Source organism: Sycon ciliatum, chromosome 3, assembly GCF_964019385.1.
Source record: "Sycon ciliatum chromosome 3, ocSycCili1.1, whole genome shotgun sequence".
In the NCBI taxonomy this organism is placed as follows: Eukaryota; Metazoa; Porifera; class Calcarea; order Leucosolenida; family Sycettidae; genus Sycon; species Sycon ciliatum.
The window spans coordinates 2,779,704-2,801,110 of NC_088645.1; positions in this window are offsets into that span (position 1 = coordinate 2,779,704).

Genomic DNA, 21,407 nt, shown 5'->3' on the forward strand with positions numbered 1-21,407 from the left:
AGAGGGCAGAGGGCAGAGGGCAGAGGGCAGAGGGCTGCTGTGCAGGTAACTAGTGTTACTTTAGTAACTGTACTAATGTGTCTCGTCAGTGTACTTCGAAGTATATGTGTACGTCCAGCCACTTCGCCTAAGTAAGGGTGTCAAGATCAGTGCAAGTAGTTAGGGGTGCCAAATGTGCCCCATCACAAGTAAGTTACTTAGTAGTTCACGGAGCAAACCCGTAGATACGAGGTCGGCAAGGAAAGGAGACCGTGTCGAGGTGCAGCTGGCCGGCACTAGCACTCCATGCAGGTGGAGAGTCATTCGATTCACACTCAGCACTACTACTAGCACTATCACCGTGTGCGGACGAGTAGATCTACTTCCTGACGTTCAGCACAGTCGTCATGGATACGTGTACATGGTTGTACAATCATGTAACGTTGTGCAGTTGAACACACTGGAGGCGAAGGTTGGTTTAGCTGTAACTAACTTCAAGGCAGTTCAAGCATCACACATTTTAGCGATCATCAGACAGCTTGCATGTTGTTATAATAATGTGTTTACTCACCTTTCGCTCGCCATGCTAATGCTTGTCGTATGGCCTGTTCAAACACTATCATGCATCCGCTCGATCTATTGTTGTATACGTGAGAAGGTTTGACCTTGAATACAACACGAACACTAAAGCCTAGGAAAGAGTGGATAAAATCACGGATGGTTTTGGCACGACTGGGTGGCGATACGCGCCAGGACGAACAGCCCGCCGAGACGAAAGACTGCCCTTTCCGCCTCTTTGTGATGGCAGCAGCCTCACACCTACGTCACTGGCCGAACGGATGGCAGTGAAGTATAATGTTGTAATGAGCAAAAAAGCACTTTTGAACTAGCTCAAACAAGCATGAAAATCAGAGTGCTCTATTAAACTGCAATATTATTATTAGAGAGGTTCCGGGGTACGATTTTCCGTGCCAAAATCCGTGTGGGCGCTACGGATTTTTTCCAGGAGTGCTCCATACGATTTTTCGGCACGGAGAATCCGTGTGGACTGGCTTTCACACGAACCATGTTTCGTATGGAGATTTTGCGTCATCGGGTGCAGAAAGATTTTTCGCGTACAAATTTGGTACGAGAAACATGGATTTTCCGCGGGAAGTTTTGATTTCGGTACAAATTTTCAAAATATAAAGGCATAGCGCGGGAATGTGACGTGTTTGCGATCGTAACCTAGGCAATGACGGCAAACACATAAGTTCCGTACTCCGGAACATTTCACTGCTCGAAAACGACGTATAAAAAATCCGTAGCGCCTCTACGGATTTTGGCACGAAAAATCGTACTCCGGAACCTCCCTATTATTGTGGGTTACAGTGAGGGCGGCGCCCCACCCGCCTGTGTGGATTCACAGAAAGTGCGAGTTACGAAGTCTGAAAGAAGTGTTGAACGATCTCTGCTGGGATGACGACCACACCATAGCTCAGTGGTTAGACCGTCGCTGGCTACAAGCGAGGGTCCCTGGTTCGAGTCCTGGTGGTGACACTCAGACAGTCAATGTTTTCTTCAGACTTTTCCCGTTTGTGCCTGTCCCTCAAACCAGTGAATACGATGAACATTTCCACACTGAACATGTCCACTTCAAAACAGCTGTCAGTCTACACATGATTGTGTTCACGTCGGGATGAAGCCTCAGGACAATCGTTTGCAGAAATGGACATCTACCTGGAAGAGTTCAGCTTGGTGGGCGGACCTGGCTACTACATGTACTAGTAGCACTGTAGCTGGTTTTGCACTAAGCGCGAGAAACGCAACAACAGCAACATCTCAACATACTCAATTGGTTTCGGACTTGGACGCAGCAACACAAATAATTTATAAGGACCAGCAGTACTTACCTTCATAGTGATTAATCTGGTGTATGCAAGAAGCACTAGCTGGGCGCTCTCAGAAGCGCATGCACCTAATATCTAGGAACAGAGGGTGCTCCTATGGACAGCCCTAACCCTTCTAACTGAGCCACTACCCCTGCTAAATGCAGCAGAACTATAGTCGCAGACCAATGGTAATGATACTGATAGCTGGAAACAACCCTTTCCGCATTGTCAACAGACACTGATTCGACAGGACCACTAGCTAGAGATTTTTCATTGGTCTGGGACAGGCAGCACTAGAGAATGAAGTACAATGCAAGTGTACAAACGATCGTTTCGAGTTCACCTTCCTTAAATATAATTATTAATTCGAAGTAATTATGCGGCATGTGAAATGGTGTGAAGACCAGAAATGGATGTGAAGAAACGATTGTCTCTAGATTCCAGAGGCTGTGTCAGAAGCAGCAGAAGGTGCATCAGGACCAGCACTAGGACTTGCTGCGGGAAATGAAGAAACTCCAGTGGTGGAAGAAGCATGATGGCTAGCTGCTTCGTCCGTCGATTTTCGTTTCGGCTTGGGCTCCGAAAGCAGTCTCACAGCCGGAGATTTGCGCTTGGGAGCTGCAGGGCGCAAAATTAATGATCAGGAAAGCAATCGAACTTGCTTGGAACAGCATCCCTGATCAGCCTGGCTGTTTTACGCTCCGTCATCCTGGCCCTAACACGTCCGCCCGAGTGGTAGTCAGCCTCCGTGAAATGAAGACCACACACGCGCGTTGACGGGTTTACAACAAAGCCACCATGGCCCTAGTCACGGCGAATTTTTACCAGCCATTTCTTTTTCAGACCGCCATCGCTAGGGAAAACATGGAACGACCGTTCCGGCGATGATTTGCTGTTTGATGTACCGCCAGGAACCACGCAGTGATGCGGCATTGTGACATGCGACAGGCAAGCAGTCCTACAAACGAAAGTCAAAAGGCTTCAACTGGCAGTTCGAGATCCTCTCTTGACACAAAAAACCCTCAACAGAACAGCTAAAATCACTGCAAGGAGAACAGCAAACATAAAGAAGGACACCCCACTATCACTGTCCCCAGACGACCACTCGCTTGTGTTGAGTGGATGACGCAATGCACTACTATTGTCTTAGAATGCGCGATTTGGTGTATTGGATTCCAGTGTACCATTCACCTCCACACTGTGTGTGTACGTGTGTGTGTGTGTGTGTGTGTGTGTGTGTGTGTGTGTGTGTGTACGTGTGTGCGTGTGTGTGTGTGTGTGTGTGTGTGTGTGTGTGTGTGTGTTTATACGAATTGAAGTGGTCCTGAACTACATGTACTGACAAAGAAGAAGTGTCAAAGATGCAATGTACACAGTGCTGGTAACTGAAATCCGACCCCTGAGCGGTGCGTTCACATTCTAGCGGTCTCTATTAATTTCATAGTGCTACAATTCTGTGTTGGGTCTTTGCTCAGGCCAGGGATCGCGGGTTTTAGTTGCCAGAACTGTGGGTGCGTGTACTGCACATACATGTACATGTACAATCGTGATAATTATAATCGAACACTGGTAAAACAGCATTAGAAAAAACCTTGTTTCATGATGTCAATCTAACAATTGCATGTACAATCATGTACATGTACACATACACAATCATGTACATGTACATGATTGTGTATGTGTAGCAGTATCCTGGAGGAGATATCATTCGCATAACGAACCAGTGTCTGTTTCTTCCTTCGATCTGCATCGGACCTACATGTACATTGTACCCTAGGCTACCATGCTTATAAAATGTTATGAATCTCTTGTGTGTCTCGTCGTAGCTACATCAGTACATGCATGTGGTTACCCAAGAAAGGACACACACTGCTGTGGGTGTGGAGTTGAAAACTTTAAGTTGCGGCAGTTGTGAGTAGCGGAACAAGAAGGACGGACTTGCGGCAGTGTTGTGAGTACTGGAGACTAACCACTTCCAAGTCGACAGCTTGTTGAAGGAGAGAGTGTGAGCGAGAGAGAATATGAGAGTCCTTTCCAATGTTGACAGCGGCACGTACATGTACATGTAGATGTAGAAAGACTATGCATGGATGCAAGTAGATGCTTGACCGTAGGCCACGAAATCTCTGAAAGCTGGCGACAGAAAGTGGTATGCCTCATGTGCTTTCAGAACCCTTCAGATGGCGACAGAACTTACCAAGCCCAGCCAGAGTTCGCCCAGTGACTAGATGGCTAGACAACATGAGGACAATCTTTTACTCTTTTAAAGCATGCATGTCGGGGATCTCCTAATGTCGAAACGAGGAAGACGTTACGGCCAAATGTATCTGGTGTGGTCACGGGAGGATAGCACCCTTGTTCGTGAATGACAAGCCCGCACCTGTTGCAAGGAGGACGAAAATAGAGAAGGCACACTCCAGCGGCTGAGCCTGCACCTGGTACTGCGAGCAGAAATATTTTAGTCTGTGCCGAGAGGAGCTTGATTACTATGCAGGTTGCGCACCGTCCTCTGGCTGCCATAACCGCAGTATGATAGTGTTACGTGGCAGAGCGCTCTAGCTCTGGCGGTTCGCACTTGATACATAGCCCTTCGTCTTGGACACAATATTTAGACATGACATTTGGACATGCCATTTGGACATGTAATTGGAAGATGTTAGTTTGAAACTCGGAGTCGATTCAAGATTCCACTGGATCCTTTGCGTATGGTAAAGCTCTGGAGTGCTTTGCTGTCAGCACTCTCAATCTCATTGAGTACTAGATTGAGTACTCTGAGTCTCTGACCTGCTGTCAAGGGCCATCCTGTGGGATGAACCTAAAACCCTTCATTGTGCCGAGGTCAAGTATACACTATTCAAATAAATTAACAATAAAGTGACAGATCGCGTACAATATGCATTGAAACAATAAGTATAATTATTATTACTACTGTGCAACACATGACTGTTTCCGTTGCTGTTTCGCGGCTGGAGATCAATTCATTGGTATTCAAAGGCCATTCTATTTTCCGTTTTGCGTTTACATAATGGGCTACGCCTCTAACAGCATTCGCGGGGACGGACATTTGTGCACCTTCAATCTTCTTCCATCATCCACATGCCAGGAGGGGGAACTTTGGAAAGAGAAACTACCTCCCAATAACAGGTATGGAAGCAGGACCACCCGAATCTGACCAGTGGTGGTATTCAAGCAACTTGTACAGTGCTGGCAACTGAAATCCGACCCCTGAACGGTGCATTCACATCCTAGTGGTCTCTATTTCGTAGTTTTACTATCCCGTGCTGGGTCTTTGCGATGTCAGCGCACCGCTTAGTGGCCGGATTTCAGTTGCCAACACTGTACATTTGCACAAGCCAAGTAACCGCTACCTAGAGCACCTGTGCATGTGGATAAATATTTGCCATGTGGGAATGTCAACAGCCCGTGCACTGGGAATTTATTTATTCTGTAACATCTCCTGTCATGTCAGAAGACGGCCAATTAATCAGTTGAGACGAAGGGCGAGAGTGCACCATGGCAGAATGGAATGTACAGAGAGGGAGGACAGAGAATACGAGAAAGATAATTAATAATATCTTAATATAATCCTTATTTCAGGATTACCCAAAGGCTAACGCCTATCTGGGGGATCTCCTATTTGTGTATGTACTAGTAACATAGTTATGGATGCGAGAGAAAGTGCGCAAAGTGAGTGTGAAATGTTGGTTAATTGGCGTATCATCGTTACAGCATAAGCCAAATGGTGCAATTCACCAACCCATTACAGCAGTGTGCTGACTTGCTTTCATATTCTCTTGCTGTGCTCTTCTGCACCTCGCTGAGGACTGGAACCATTCCATCCGCATTTAAATTGGCGTCTGTCGTGCCACTGTACAAGGCCGGTGACCCATCAGTCCCCACCAACTATAGACCTGTATCCCTTCTCCCAATAGTGTCCAAGTTGCTGGAGAGGGTAGTGCAACACCAGTTAGTTCGTCATTTGGACTTGACCCAGGCATTACCCGAAACACAATTTGCCTTCCGCAAGAAATGTTCCACGGAAGACGCCCTCTGTGTGCTGACTGATAATCTGCAGAAGGCGAGAGACAGTGGCAAGACCACAGGGCTGTGCCTATTAGACATGTCGAAGGCTTTTGATAAAGTGCACCACGACAAGTTAATTCAAGACCTCCTTGCGGTTGGAATTTCTGGAAAAGCCCTTAGTTGGTTCGTCGACTACTTGTCCGGCCGCAAGCAGCAGATCCTCATCTCGCCTTCAACCAGCCCTGCTCTGGCTTGCACCTGCGGAGTGCCCCAAGGCTCTGTTCTCGGCCCTGTCCTCTTCAGTACAGGTCGTCCCTCGTTAATACATAATCTCTGGGACTTGACAAATGTTATGTATTAACGGGGTTTATGTACTAAACGAAAGTGTACATAACTTGCTTGTATACTAGAATTTTTCACTTTTTTCAACTTTTCTGAGTGTTTCTTGCTGCCATGACTAGGGAGCGAGATATTCTTGATTCCCTCGATATAACATAAAAATTATGTTATAACGGTCACAGTCAGCGAAGATTCTACAGTTTACATGATACATGTCCAGCCGTTCCTGTATACAGTCACTCGAAAAAAAACAGAGCTTTGTCGGTTTGTGATGTGCGCTCTGATTTCTGAGCTAATTGCATCCACAAGTAGAAACTAGAACACGACGTGCCTCCACTGGAAGGCCAAAAGACCAACAAATTATGTACTATTGAGGTAGGTGGCATGCGGGTACGGAGAAATGTTATGTACTAACGGGGTTTATGTACTAACGAATTATGTACTAACCGACAAAATTTGTATGGAAGTGACCACGTTTCGTCCGGGACTTGAGATTTCTTATGTACTAACGGGGTTTATGTACTAACAGGACTCGTATTAACGGGGGACGACCTGTATATACACACGCGATGTCCCTTTGGTTTCCTCGCCTGTGCCAAGTGTACAATTTGCAGATGACATAGCCCTGTACGACTCCCAGGCCTCAGCGGCGGAAGCGTCCAGAACCCTCACCACAGCGGCAACTGCTCTGGCCGGTTGGCTGAAGTCCCGAGGCCTTATCTTGAACGCCACCAAGAGCCAGGTTCTGACTATCTCTCCCCAGCAGCATGTACAGGAAGTAACAGTCAAAAGCGGCGACTGTCTCCTCCCTTCAGCGTCTTCTGCGCGCTACCTCGGCGTTCACCTTGACAATCGCCTAGATTGGGACACCCATGTAAACTATGTGGTCACCAAGGTTGCCAAGAAAATTGGCGCCTTGTGGCGGGCACGCCGAAGCCTATCAAGACGCTCTCGTCAGGTGTATGTGAAGGCGGTCATAATGCCCGACCTGCTTTATGGCTCCTGCTGTTTTTCAGCCGCAATTCGAGAGGGTCAACTGAAACGACTGCAAACCACGCAAAACAGAGCCATCCGCTGTATCGATGGCAACCCGCCCCGGACAGCCATGCAGCCGCTGCTCACTGCTCACTCCCTGTACCGTGTCAGCGAGCTCTACAGGCAGAAAATATTGATCACCATCTGGCGGTGCATCAACGCCCGCACCAGCCCTGTGCTCGCCCAGCTTCTGACCCCGGCACAAGGCACCCCTACCCGCCATCAGCAGTCAAATGGCCTACTAAAGTAGGCCAGGCAAACCGTAGCCGCCGCGGTCAGCGGAGATTTTCTGTTGCTGGTGCTCTGCTGTGGAACGCTCTCCCTGGTGAGGTCCGCACAATTACCCGGCTACCTGAGTTTAAGCATGCATGTGTACCATACGCCTGTAGGGAGTAGTTCGAGTTGCTGCTGATTGCTCTGCTCTCCCTCCCCGTGCAGTTCAGTAACCCGCACGCAGTATCACAGATACATCGTATTCTCTCTCTCCCCCCGTTTACCCGCAGTTATTAGTATCCTATTCTCTTACTATGTGCTTCCATAGCTTTTACTATGTTCTTCCATAGCCACTTCTAGGCTAAGCCTTCGCCGTCATTTTATTGGGTCGTCATCCCGTTTGAATGTGCGAAGTGAAATAAAAACCAACCAACCAACCAACCCATTTGAAGCGATTTCAAATGCTGGTTTTTTATACATGTACATTGTGTAATTACTCAGCGTTATTTGCAATAATAATAATAATTAAAAAAATTCGACGAGGAGACAATAATTTTAATATGGCAATAAGTAGGACGAGCTGAAGCGACATGTGGACTACTTTATTAACAATGTAAGCGATGGAGACGATGCAAGAAACAACCTAAAGGGTAAGGAAAAAATACATGTAAGAAGAAAAAGGGCAATGGAAAAAGATGATTCGAACAAGTTTTCGTACAACACTCTTCAGGAATCACCGTTGTACTAAAGAACAAAATGAGAACAAAGGAAATAATATAGCAATCAAGGTAGGGTGACACGATACAATGACAGCACTGGAATATCGAGGTGCGATTTCTCACAAAAGTGTGCAGAAAACAAGGGTATACAAGTAAGAACTAAGCGTGACAAGTGTGTATCAGCAACAAAAACAAACAAGTGAGAACGAATAATAATAATAACAAATAATAAACAAGAAGGTGACAAAACACATTTAGGCACAAGTGGCAACAACGTTGCCACACTACACAACAGAACATTATTTGAACAATTTTAGGGTAATAACACTATCTTTCTGGACACACAAATTCGGCTTATGAATGCGCTGACAAACAGCTTCCAAAACTTGTAACTGCAAAAGATAACCATGACGAGCACGGCACAAAACAGAAAAACAGGAATCAGAATAAGTACGACAACAGTCAGTACTAGAAACCAAATGGTTGTATACTGAAGACTTGTTATTACGAGACGGACGCACACAATCTCGACTCACGCGCACACCCTCACACTCTTTTTCCATTGCCCTTTTTCTTCTTACATGTATTTTTTCCTTACCCTTTAGGTTGTTTCTTGCATCGTCTCCATCGCTTACATTGTTAATAAAGTAGTCCACATGTCGCTTCAGCTCGTCCTACTTATTGCCATATTAAAATAATAATTAAGCGATTAATTAACTGGGGATTGGACCATGTACGTCAGTGTCTAAGATTGATCTTGGCAATGTTTCGACTATTGCAGCACAAATACATGATTTGAGCGTTTGAGCGCTACTTGTACTGTGGCAAGCAAAACGTTCCGTCAACCCTCTTCATATTATTATGTGCACTGGTATGGCTGGATCTTCCGGTTTGAATTAACTAGCAATGAATAAAAAAATAATGATGTGCGCGCTCATATCACAAACATGCATGTACATATACATGTATATGTACATGTATATGTAGTAGTTCCAGAACGTTGTCTAGTCTCTTTCAGGACAACATGGACAATCAAGGCTTGTTTGTCGCTACTTCTAGAAAGTTCCATGCTTTCGCAATTATCAGGCAACATGAGGATGGTACTGCTCATCTCGTTTCTTTCATCAATGGAATCTCGTGATCGAAGGACCACCAGCAGGATATGATACTCTGGAACAGAAAGTTCCGGAACCAAACCTTTGCTACATTGTACACTGTTTGAAACATGAGTGCGCATATCATTTCATCCAGGTATTTTATTACTTCCTGGCTTATATTCAGTAGGATGCCTCTTAAAACCTAAAAGGCAAAGTGGCAGTTTAAACCTTATCCAGCCATCTTGAGTTTAAAGTCTCCTAGACCACATCCTGGTACTCGAACTCTCCGTCTTGAAAACCTGACTGCAAAAAGTGGAACAAGACTTGCTTCAAGTATCGTACCGGGGGTTGAAGCAAGTTTTGGCAAATTGGCAGACAGCAACCATCCCAGACAATGGCATTATCGTATTGCAGGTAGGGAAAGTGATCGTCAGCAGTGCTAGGACATGTGTGGTCATCTTGTCTTTCAGCTAGCAAGCATACCTGCTACAATGCATGTGAAGGCGCTGATTATCTCCTAATTATCCGTAGAGGTCTAGATTGCAAAGGGAGGGAATCATAATAATTACTTTATTCCCATGGGACCCCCGCCGCGGCCGGCATGCAGGGTATGAGAGATTGGGGTGTAATAATAATTTACAGGAGGATGCACCCAGTGTGCTGACAGTGATCAATACCGTGAAGGCAGAGTGTAATAAGCAGCGTTGCCATTTGTTGTCAGGTGACTATAATTATTTAATTATTTTAAGAATTATCTTGCTAAATATGTATCCTAGCTAACATGCTGTTTCGAAGTGCTGCCCCGAGATCTAATTGGTGTATTCACACTATGTATTCGCGGGCAACGAGACGAATACCTGTAAAATGTGAAGCTATGAACATCACCGCCATGTACATAACACCTGATGGCTGTACGGGATCGCTGACAAATGAATGGTTCACCGCTAGCTACAAGTAGCAGTTTATTACTGCTACTTCAAGCTGAAATTATTGTGAGGCAATTACAGCTGCTGATCACGTCATGTACAAGTTACAATTATACTGAATAGCAAAACATGGATCAGTCTGATGATCGCTGACGACGTGTCACTCCCAGTGACAGCAATAGAGCTCTAGTTGCCTTTCTCTATGATTGTCTCCATTATTATTCTTTATTTCCACGATGGCCCATGGCCAAAAAGGAAGATAATATGATTCAAATCAGTCCAGAATCATATAAAATCAGTCTAGCAAGTAAGGAAACCAACACATATTGCAGGGTGATGGGGTTACGATGGGGTACAGTGTGAGCTACTACAGCAGCTACTTCAAAAAAAAAAACATGTATGGTTTACCTAGTATTAAAGACTGCCGACTTGAATTCTCACTTGATTGACTCACGACTGGCATCCAGAGCACACAAGAAGTCCATCGAACCGTCGTGTAATTTATGGTTCGTATCTTTAATACTAGGTGAACCATACATGTAGACAGTCATAGAGAATGGCAACTAGAGCTCTATTCAGTCTATTGCTTCACCTAGGGTTCCCAGTAAAAAGGCAGTAGCCTGTTGGGACTCCCCTAGTAAAATAATAAAAACTGCTACTAACTACTATTGCTGTCACTGGGAGTGACACGTCGTCAGCGATCATCAGACTGATCCATGTTTTGCTATTCAGTATAATTGTAACTTGTACATGACGTGATCAGCAGCTGTAATTGCCTCACAATAATTTCAGCTTGAAGTAGCAGTAATACACTGCAACTTGTAGCTAGCGGTGGACCATTCATTTGTCAGCGATCCCGTACAGCCATCAGGTGTTATGTACATGGCGGTGATGTTCATTGCTTCACATTTTACAGGTATTCGTCTCGTTGCCCGCGAATACATAGTGTGAATACACCAATTAGATCTCGGGGCAGCACTTCGAAACAGCATGTTAGCTAGGATACAATTTAGCAAGATAATTCTTAAACATAATTAAATAATATTATACCCACCTGACAACAAACGGCAAGGCTGCCAGGAAAACCGCAAGCTCCCATGTAGGGAGCAACACGTGAAGTAGGCGCGGATGCCGAGACCATTGGTCGGCGGAGCCTGCAGCACCCCATCACCACCGCTGCGTTGCATTTGCAGCCCCATTCAGTCAATGTCTTGTTAGTCTGTTGTTTTGTCATTTCCTGCTTCTTTCTTCTTTTACGAATTGGGTGCGTGGTTTCAAGTAAAAAACAAACAAAACAAAAAACACACTCTTCCCGAACCATAAATTAGATACATTATTATTATTTAAAAATTCGACGAGGAGACAATAATTTTAATATGGCAATAAGTAGGACGAGCTGAAGCGACATGTGGACTACTTTATTAACAATGTAAGCGATGGAGACGATGCAAGAAACAACCTAAAGGGTAAGGAAAAATACATGTAAGAAGAAAAAGGGCAATGGAAAAAAAAAAGATGATTCGAACAAGTTTTCGTACAACACTCTTCAGGAATCACCGTTGTACTAAAGAACAAAATGAGAACAAAGGAAATAATATAGCAATCAAGGTAGGGTGACACGATACAATGACAGCACTAGAATATCGAGGTGCGATTTCTCACAAAAGTGTGCAGAAAACAAGGGTATACAAGTAAGAACTAAGCGTGACAAGTGTGTATCAGCAACAAAAAACAAAAAAGTGAGAACGAATGATAATAATAACAATAATAAACAAGACGGTGACAAAACACATTTAGGCACAAGTGGCAACAACGTTGCCACACTACACAACAGAACATTATTTGAACAATTTTAAGGTAATAACACTATCTTTCTGGACACACAAATTCGGCTTATGAATGCGCTGACAAACAGCTTCCAAAACTTGTAACTGCAAAAGATAACCATGACGAGCACGGCACAAAACAGAAAAACAGGAATCAGAATAAGTACGACAACAGTCAGTACTAGAAACCAAATGATTGTATACTGAAGACTTGTTATTACGAGACGGACGCACACAATCTCGACTCACGCGCACACCCTCACACTCACTCTCACCCTCACTCAGCTCACCTTCTCCCTCACTGTCCGAATCAGAACCTGCTCCGTCATCCACCGCGGTTTGACTCTCCTCCTCACTTGCATCGTCCTGCGTCTCACCTTCACCACCCACGCCAACCCTGAATGCCGTTGCCTTCACGTCAGTCGTCGTCCTTTCCGATTGTTTCCTTTGTATTTTTACCGTGAATTCATAGGTCCGGTTGTAATCTGCTGTAGATCTCCGTGGTCTGTCATTTGCTGCTTTGTTTTGTGGATTAGTTGTTGTTGTTGTTGGATGTGAACCTGGTGTTGTTGTTGGATGTGCAGCTGGTGTTGTTGTTGCAGCCATGGTTGTTGGTCTTTCTGTTGGATCCAGCTCTGGTTCCGGTGGGACAAATCGACCGCCGCGGGTGCTCCCCACCAAGGTGGGGAGCACCCGCGGCGGTCGATTTGTCCCACCGGAACCAGAGCTGGATCCAACAGAAAGACCAACAACCATGGCTGCAACAACAACACCAGCTGCACATCCAACAACAACACCAGGTTCACATCCAACAACAACAACAACTAATCCACAAAACAAAGCAGCAAATGACAGACCACGGAGATCTACAGCAGATTACAACCGGACCTATGAATTCACGGTAAAAATACAAAGGAAACAATCGGAAAGGACGACGACTGACGTGAAGGCAACGGCATTCAGGGTTGGCGTGGGTGGTGAAGGTGAGACGCAGGACGATGCAAGTGAGGAGGAGAGTCAAACCGCGGTGGATGACGGAGCAGGTTCTGATTCGGACAGTGAGGGAGAAGGTGAGCTGAGTGAGGGTGAGAGTGAGTGTGAGGGTGTGCGCGTGAGTCGAGATTGTGTGCGTCCGTCTCGTAATAACAAGTCTTCAGTATACAATCATTTGGTTTCTAGTACTGACTGTTGTCGTACTTATTCTGATTCCTGTTTTTCTGTTTTGTGCCGTGCTCGTCATGGTTATCTTTTGCAGTTACAAGTTTTGGAAGCTGTTTGTCAGCGCATTCATAAGCCGAATTTGTGTGTCCAGAAAGATAGTGTTATTACCTTAAAATTGTTCAAATAATGTTCTGTTGTGTAGTGTGGCAACGTTGTTGCCACTTGTGCCTAAATGTGTTTTGTCACCTTCTTGTTTATTATTGTTATTATTATCATTCGTTCTCACTTTTTTGTTTTTTGTTGCTGATACACACTTGTCACGCTTAGTTCTTACTTGTATACCCTTGTTTTCTGCACACTTTTGTGAGAAATCGCACCTCGATATTCTAGTGCTGTCATTGTATCGTGTCACCCTACCTTGATTGCTATATTATTTCCTTTGTTCTCATTTTGTTCTTTAGTACAACGGTGATTCCTGAAGAGTGTTGTACGAAAACTTGTTCGAATCATCTTTTTTTTTTCCATTGCCCTTTTTCTTCTTACATGTATTTTTCCTTACCCTTTAGGTTGTTTCTTGCATCGTCTCCATCGCTTACATTGTTAATAAAGTAGTCCACATGTCGCTTCAGCTCGTCCTACTTATTGCCATATTAAAATTATTATTATTATTATTATTATTAGACACAATCTCATAGCATGTGACAAGCCTAGCTAATGCAGGGACAGAATCCCCTGAGACAAGGGCGTTGAGCCAGCCACGGCAATAGTAAGTTAGGAAAACAAAGCAAATATGAATTAAAGCAGAAAATGAATGGAAAATTACAAAGAAAAACGATTAACGGAAGTGAGCACTATCAAAATTCGTGCATCACCCAGGTATTCGAGAATGTTCTTCGATGATAATTATTTCGTCTAGTTCAGTTGTGATAGTAGATCTTTAAACTGACCAATAGAAGAACAAGTTTTCAGACCGTATGGTAATGATAACCAATGAGAGTAGCCGGAAAACAAAGGGGACTTTAGATACTGGGCCGACTTAACAAGAGGCAGGCTGAGCGCGTTACGGGTTGAGCTTGTCGAAAACCAATTGTACTTCATCATGTGTGAAGGGGTTTTATGAAGAAATATTTTATGAACCAGTGTACAGAGATGGTGCTTATGACGAACGGAGAGAGGAGAAGTGTGTGCAAGTCGATAAAGGGCATCCGAAGGAAAACATCGATCCTTGTTGTAAAGAATTTTAAGTATAAATCTATGGTGGACTTCTAATTGGTTCAGAGTTGTGTCAGAAAGGCCACACCAAGCGGTATCGCAATAGTCGAATATAGGGAGAATATAGCACTGATAAAATAATAGTTTACACTGGATGGGCAAATGAGTGGAATGTGGTTGTAGTACCCCTAATGCTGAACTGGTTCGCTTGCATACACAGTAGTCGAAGTTTTTCACTGCTCAATCTCAGAATCACGGTACTTTGGTACAGCTTATGCCCACCTGGTTGTGGGAGAGAACTGTGTAGACAAGATCCAAGGGCCTGGTTTCTGGCCTGACAAAATTAGTATCCGGAAATGGAGGTTCCACACTGACCAGGCTGAATCTGAACAATGAGTAAACCAACACCTCAACTTGACCCTAACGCAACACCCTTCTATCCTTCAACGCCCCTAGCCTCCTTTCCCGTAGCCTGTATCAATGCACGTTCCCTTAGAAACAAATCTGCTGAGCTATCCGACTTTCTCACGACCAGCTGTCCCCTTGTTGTTTGCATAACTGAAACCTGGTTGTGTCCACAAATTTCCCTCTCCTTCCCAGGCTATGAATGTTTTCGAAGGGATCGACCCACCTCCGAGAATAAAATTAACACCAACGACTTCCTGGCCTATGGCGGTGTTGCTATCTTAGTAAAATCAAGTGCATTTGGTCCTATTACCCACCGTACAGACCTACATCTTCCGCAACTCGAAGCTACCTGGGTAGAGATATCGCCATCCACTGGAACCTCTGCTTGCCCCACGCGCCAACAGCCCATCCAAATTGCGGCTGTCTACCGCCCACCGTCCACCGACCCGTCGGTGATAGATAACTTTTACGCCTCGTTTCAAAGCTGCTTGACTAAAATACGGACCCCTGGCTCGCCAGTCCTCATCATGGGAGATTTCAATGCTAAATGTTCCACCTGGTATGGAACAACAATAGACACTGCAGGCCACCACCTTTCATGTCTTCTTGACATGTTTGCCTTGCAGCAACACGTCACATTCTCGACCCACCGCTCCCACAAAGGCAATGAGGCTGCTCTGGACCTGATGATCACTGACACTGCAGCCAGCATCTGCGATCCGCGCCCCTCAGCCCCTCTCGGTCAGTCGGACCACTCAATTGTTCTCGGCCGTTTGTGCATCCCGACATGTACCGCATCACCACCTGCACCCAACACTACACTGCCCTCCCATTCCTTCCAGATACCTGACTTCAGTCAGTTTGACATCTCCTCCATTCTTCCCACTCACCTAGTTGCTCTAAATGAATCCATTGCTAATTTGAACTGGCATGCTGCTCTCCAGTTGAAGCTTGGAGATCCAAACCGTACTGCTCCAGCATTTTATGACATCCTTCATGGTCTATGCTCCGCTTTCCTACCCACCCGGTCGCGCTCTTCAGCGCCTAGACGACGTACACCAAGTCCCCCGTGGCTGACACGTGCTGTTAAAGCTCAGCTGAAGAGGAAGCGAGACTCGTACAGCTTGTATCGCAAGTATCCTACCCCTAGCAATCACGAGCATTACAAGTGCGAACGTAACAGAGCACGAATCCTATCTAGAGAGGCTCACCGCCAGTATGTGTCCTCCATTAGCACTAACCCCTCATCCATTATTGCATCCACCCCTAGTTTGTTCAAGTTTGTTAAGCAGCTTCGTTCGCCGACCCCTGTTGGAAACCCTATCATCACTGAACTCCATGAAAATAACACAGTACACAACGACCCTACGCAGATTGCCAATGCTCTGAATCGCCAATTCATCAGCTTTGGAACACCGGATGATCCTGCATGGTCTCTCCCTGGTATTCCACACCACGGGCTCCCAGCACTACCCTCTTTTAGCACTACTCCCACCGCCATTGCCCAACACATCCGTCCCCTAAAGCCCAAGAAGGCGGCAGGTGCAGATGGCATATCCCATGAACTGCTAAAAGCCCTGTCTCCTAGTATAGCTATCCCTCTCAGCCTAGTTTTCAACCAGTCCTTCGCCACCGGAATCTTCCCTGATGTCTGGAAGGCAGCTGTGGTTGTGCCTATTTACAAGAATAAAGGCAGTAAACTGTCTGCATCCAATTACCGGCCGATTTCACTCCTTTCCACCATTTCAAAGCTCTGTGAACGTGTGGCATTTGGCCACTTATACCAACATGTGAACCCGGTCCTTGACCCGTCACAGTCTGGATTTCGGCGAGGCGATTCGACCGCCTGGCAGTTGCTGAGGCTTGTGCAGAAGCTATATGAATGCAAGGATCAGAAGCAATTTAGCCTCCTATGTTTTTTCGACCTCAGCAAAGCATTTGACACTGTCTGGACAAGGGGTCTCCTCCATAAGTTAGCAGCGTTTGGCGTAGCCGGGACGTGTCTGCAGTGGCTCACCAGCTATCTCACTGAACGTCGACAGAGTGTCCGAATTGGACATGCCCTGTCCGCCCCTCTAACAGTCCACTCTGGAGTGCCCCAGGGCTCTATCTTGGGGCCTCTATTGTTCATCGTATACGTTAACGATTTGGCAGGTTTGGATCATACCTCACTCTACGCGGACGATACAGCGCTCCATATAACCGAGCCAGGCTTATTGCAAGCCTGCGACTCGCTACAGTATCACATTAATCAAGTTGTGCGCTGGATGTCGAAGTGGAAACTCCGCCCCAATGTGTCGAAAACGGCAATCCTTTGTATCCCCCCACGACCCTCCAGTGACCTCACCCTCCTTACGACTCGGCTTTTTACTTTCCCTGATGATCCCATTGCTATCAACATTGTTAAAAATCACAAACACCTTGGTATATTTCTTGATGAACACTTGTCCTGGGATTCGCACGTAACCTATATTGAAAAGCGAGTTTGCTCCGCGATAGGCTGCATTTCTCCTCACATCTCCCATCTACACCATGGTTGTCGAATACAAATTTATCACTCTTATGTTCTTCCTTTGTTTGATTACTGCTCTCTCGTTTGGTCCTCTGGTCTATCCTCCGCTCTTATGCATCGGTTAGAAGTCACCCACCGTAAATTACTTCGATTAATATTTCGCATGCCCCCTCTGACCTCCTCTCAGACGCTATACATTTTGGCTTCCTCTTCCCCTCTCTCAGAACGCTTTCCCCACTCGGCATGCAAATTCATTCACCGTATTAAGCTTCAACTTGCTCCTCCTCATGCACTTGCGCATTTAAGCTGGTTCAATAATAGCTCGCGTACTAGATGTTCTCTCCATTTCCCACTTGCCAGGTCAACGAGCCTTTTAAATCCCCTCTGTTCAAGTCCTATTCTCATTGGTCTCGGCTTCCGCAGGAGGTAAAGTCTCGTGACACCTTCGCTGCATTTTGTTCCCTTCTGCCCGCGCCTAAGTTGAATAGAATTGAATTCGTTGTTTTCCATTGCTAGCCTAATCTTCATACTGCTCTCTCCAGGTTCCTATAGTACTCCTTTTGTTTTCTTTTCTTTTCTCTTTTGCTTCTCCTTCTTTTTCTCAGTTGTCCCCACCATGGCTGGTTAAAATCGCCCGCATCACATGCTTATTGGCACTATGTCATCGTGATTGTGAAATAATAATAAAAAAAAATAAAAAAAAGTTGACATGTGCAGCCCAAGAGAGTTTGCAGTCAAACATCACACCTAGATGTTTGTGCTGAGTAACAACACGGATAGGCATAGTCGAGTCAGGGAAGTATAATGGTTGATCAGGAGGGGATGAAGAAATATACATGGCTTCTGTCTTGTCTAAATTGGGCTGGAGTTTCCACGTTTGCATCCACATGACAGTGCTGTTGATGCGATGCTGCATGGTAAGGAGTAATTGTGCAGGGGAGGAATCAGAACAGATAAGGCCAGTGTCATCCGCATACAAACTAACATCGGGGACAACTGAAGGTAGGTCATTAACGTAAAGCAAGAATAACAAAGGACCCAGAATGGAACCTTGGGGCACTCCAGACGATACAGGGAGGGGGTCAGACAAGAAATAGGACAAGCGAACAGCCTGAGAACGAGCAGACAGATACGAGGATATCCAACGCAAGGCAGCATCCTCCACCCGGAAGGTGACCTCCAACTTGGCAAGTAAGCCACGATGCCAAACGGTGTCGAATGCCTTAGCCAAGTCGAAAAACACCATTCCCACGTGCTCCCCACAGTTCCTCTTTGTCACATACATGACTATAATGGTTGTACACTGAAGATTTGCTATTGCGAAACGCACGCACACAGTTTCGTAATAGCAAATCTTCAGTGTACAATCATGTTGGTCTCTAGTACTGACTGTTGCCGAACATAATAATTAGATACTATAACAATACAGTCTTCACGAAACGATTTTCATTGCGAAGAGCTGCGCTTCGGTCCTCTGACTCTCAGCTGTGCTGATGAGCTCTATTGAACAGAGCGAAACAGTTGCTGTCCACAGACTTGAGTAATACAGTCTTCATGTTTACATGTATGTGCAGTTCTGGCAACTGAAATCCGACCCCCTGAGCGGTGCGCACGCTCAGCTGATCAGGGGTCGGATTTCAGTTGCCAACACTGTGCATGTACATGTGTCTAACCTTTTTTTTTTTTAATTTTTTTTTAATTTCGGCCAGTCGGCTACTATCATTTCGTCTTGGGGGTTAGACAAGGGGAAGTAGCCATGTAGGGGCGTTAGCCCGCCTTTCGGCACCGGTGTCTAACTTTACTTTGCTGTCATGCCAAACTAGTCTTCGACGTTTCCGGCATGTCGGCTAAGTACATTTACCGTATTATCTCTAATATAAGCACAGTCTCCAATAATAGCACGTCTCCAATAGTAGAACACCTTGGGGCGGCATTCAAAAAATAAATTGCTCAGTCTCCATTATAAGCACACTGTGTAAATTCATTATCTGTACCGGCGTAAAAACCCTGAGATGCGTGTGTCTGACATGAATTTGGCAGAGGCAACATGCCTCTGAAATGAGGTTGAAATAATAAAGGGACAGTCTCCAATAAAGGAACGTCTCCAATAATAGCACGGGGCGGAGGTAAATTGAAAAAATAAAGGACCGTGCTTATATTAGAGATAATACGGTACATGTGATTGTGCATCTCACAATTCCATTCCATGCTGTCCAGACATCCTACATTGAGCAGGACAGTCCTGCTTTTGACCAAAACATTTGTATACATTTACATCGGACACGATTTTCATTGTATACATTTTCATCGGACAGGATTTTCATTGTATACATCATACTGCAGGTATCCTGCTCTGGAATGGGGGCAAGGTTGGACAGACTGTCATTCTACCACTTACATGTACATGTATACTCTATTGCTGAGTGCATAAAGCTACATTATGTTTGGTAAAACCTGTGACTAACGACCACCCCTTGGGGCCGGAAAAAGGCGGTCTTTAGTGGCAGGTGGTCCTTAGTTAGAGGTTTTTCACCGCACAACTTTATACTCGTAAGAATGTGAGACCGTCTGTGCCTGGCGAAGTGGACCGTAGTACCAGGCTGGTCGCTAGTCACGGTGGTCTTTAGTTACAGGGTTTACTGTACCTGTCAGGATTGCCAAAGCGGTCACGCCGGAACGGTTTCTGCAAATTTACCAACAGATCCGGCTTGCTGCGTCAGACAAAAAGCAGTGTTCGGACTTACTTGTAGCTCCCAGAACCCCCCACACTCCCACAACAACCACAGAAACAAAACACCCTAGATCCACGTACCTAGGGCCATGCCTATAATTCTTGCCTCAAGTCTTTATTCTCATGACGACCAATGGCCAATAAAACTTGTTGTTGGCTTTATTGAAAGTGGAAGTCCAAAATAGGCCTGATTCTAATAACAATGGTCCCACTGGTAGGAAGAGAAAAGAAGGATCGAGAAAAGCAAGACCATAATAATTATTGGAAAGTGGGAAAAAAATAAGCGGACAAATAACCTAGCATACAGTCATGTGCATTGAGCACGTTGCAGGCAATAGACCAATCCCGAAAAGATTGCCTGGGTTCGAAAGGGGGCATATCAACTGAGAGTACACTGTACAACACATACTTGGCACTACCTGATCAGCATGCGGCACAGGACGTGTTTGATGGTTCGCGTGTGAATGCGAGGGTAAGTACACGATTTTCTCGTTAGTTGCATGCAAGAGAGACGATGCGACAGAAAGCGAAGCCCTTTGTAGTTTTCTCTCTCGCACTGGCAATAGTCTGCTGTTGGAGTTGAAATGCTAAGACATAATCCTTGTTTCGCTCTTCTGTGTAGTGTGAAGAGGTCAACGAACATGTAGAGCTCACTTTGATGAAGTAGGCAAGGCTGTGAGCGCTGTGGCTCAAAGCGATAGGCCCTAAATCTTACGAGATATTTCGAGTGCTATTGTTTGTTGCGAGCGCTTCGTCCTCGATGAGTCCTGCCTCTTTCCTGGCAGCTGCCCTCCTATAGGACCAACCACGAAGTGACTGTACTCATCTGCAGCCGATCAATGTTATATTGCACAAGAAGATATCGTTTTTCGCCAAGCCAGTACCCCGCCAAAGACCATCGCCGTGTCACACCGTCGGAACGAGTTCATGATGAGAAACATCATTCGCGCGAGCGTGATGAAGAACTATTTCGAAAGACAACAAGTCTTTACCCCCGGGACGACAACTATGTGCACGTCCTGCAAGGGGAGAATGTCACCAGCGACATCAACGAAGACGACGGCAGTATTTCGGAAACCTGGCGTCAGCGGAGGTCTTCAAGCTCCTCCGCGACCCGGTACATGTACAGTATAGGTGACATGTCGACACGAGCGTGAGGAAACACAGCATACACTGTAGTAATGTTGCGAGAGTTTGCGGAAGGAGTCCAAGTCGGGAAATCCATCAGCTCCAAAAGCTACCTGTAGGTCGGCGATGAGACTCCAGCTTCAGACTACAACAGTCAGGACTTGTAAATAGTTGAACTTTGTGAAGCAGCAGATCGAGAAGTTAGCTGAAATCGTAGCTGTTGCAGT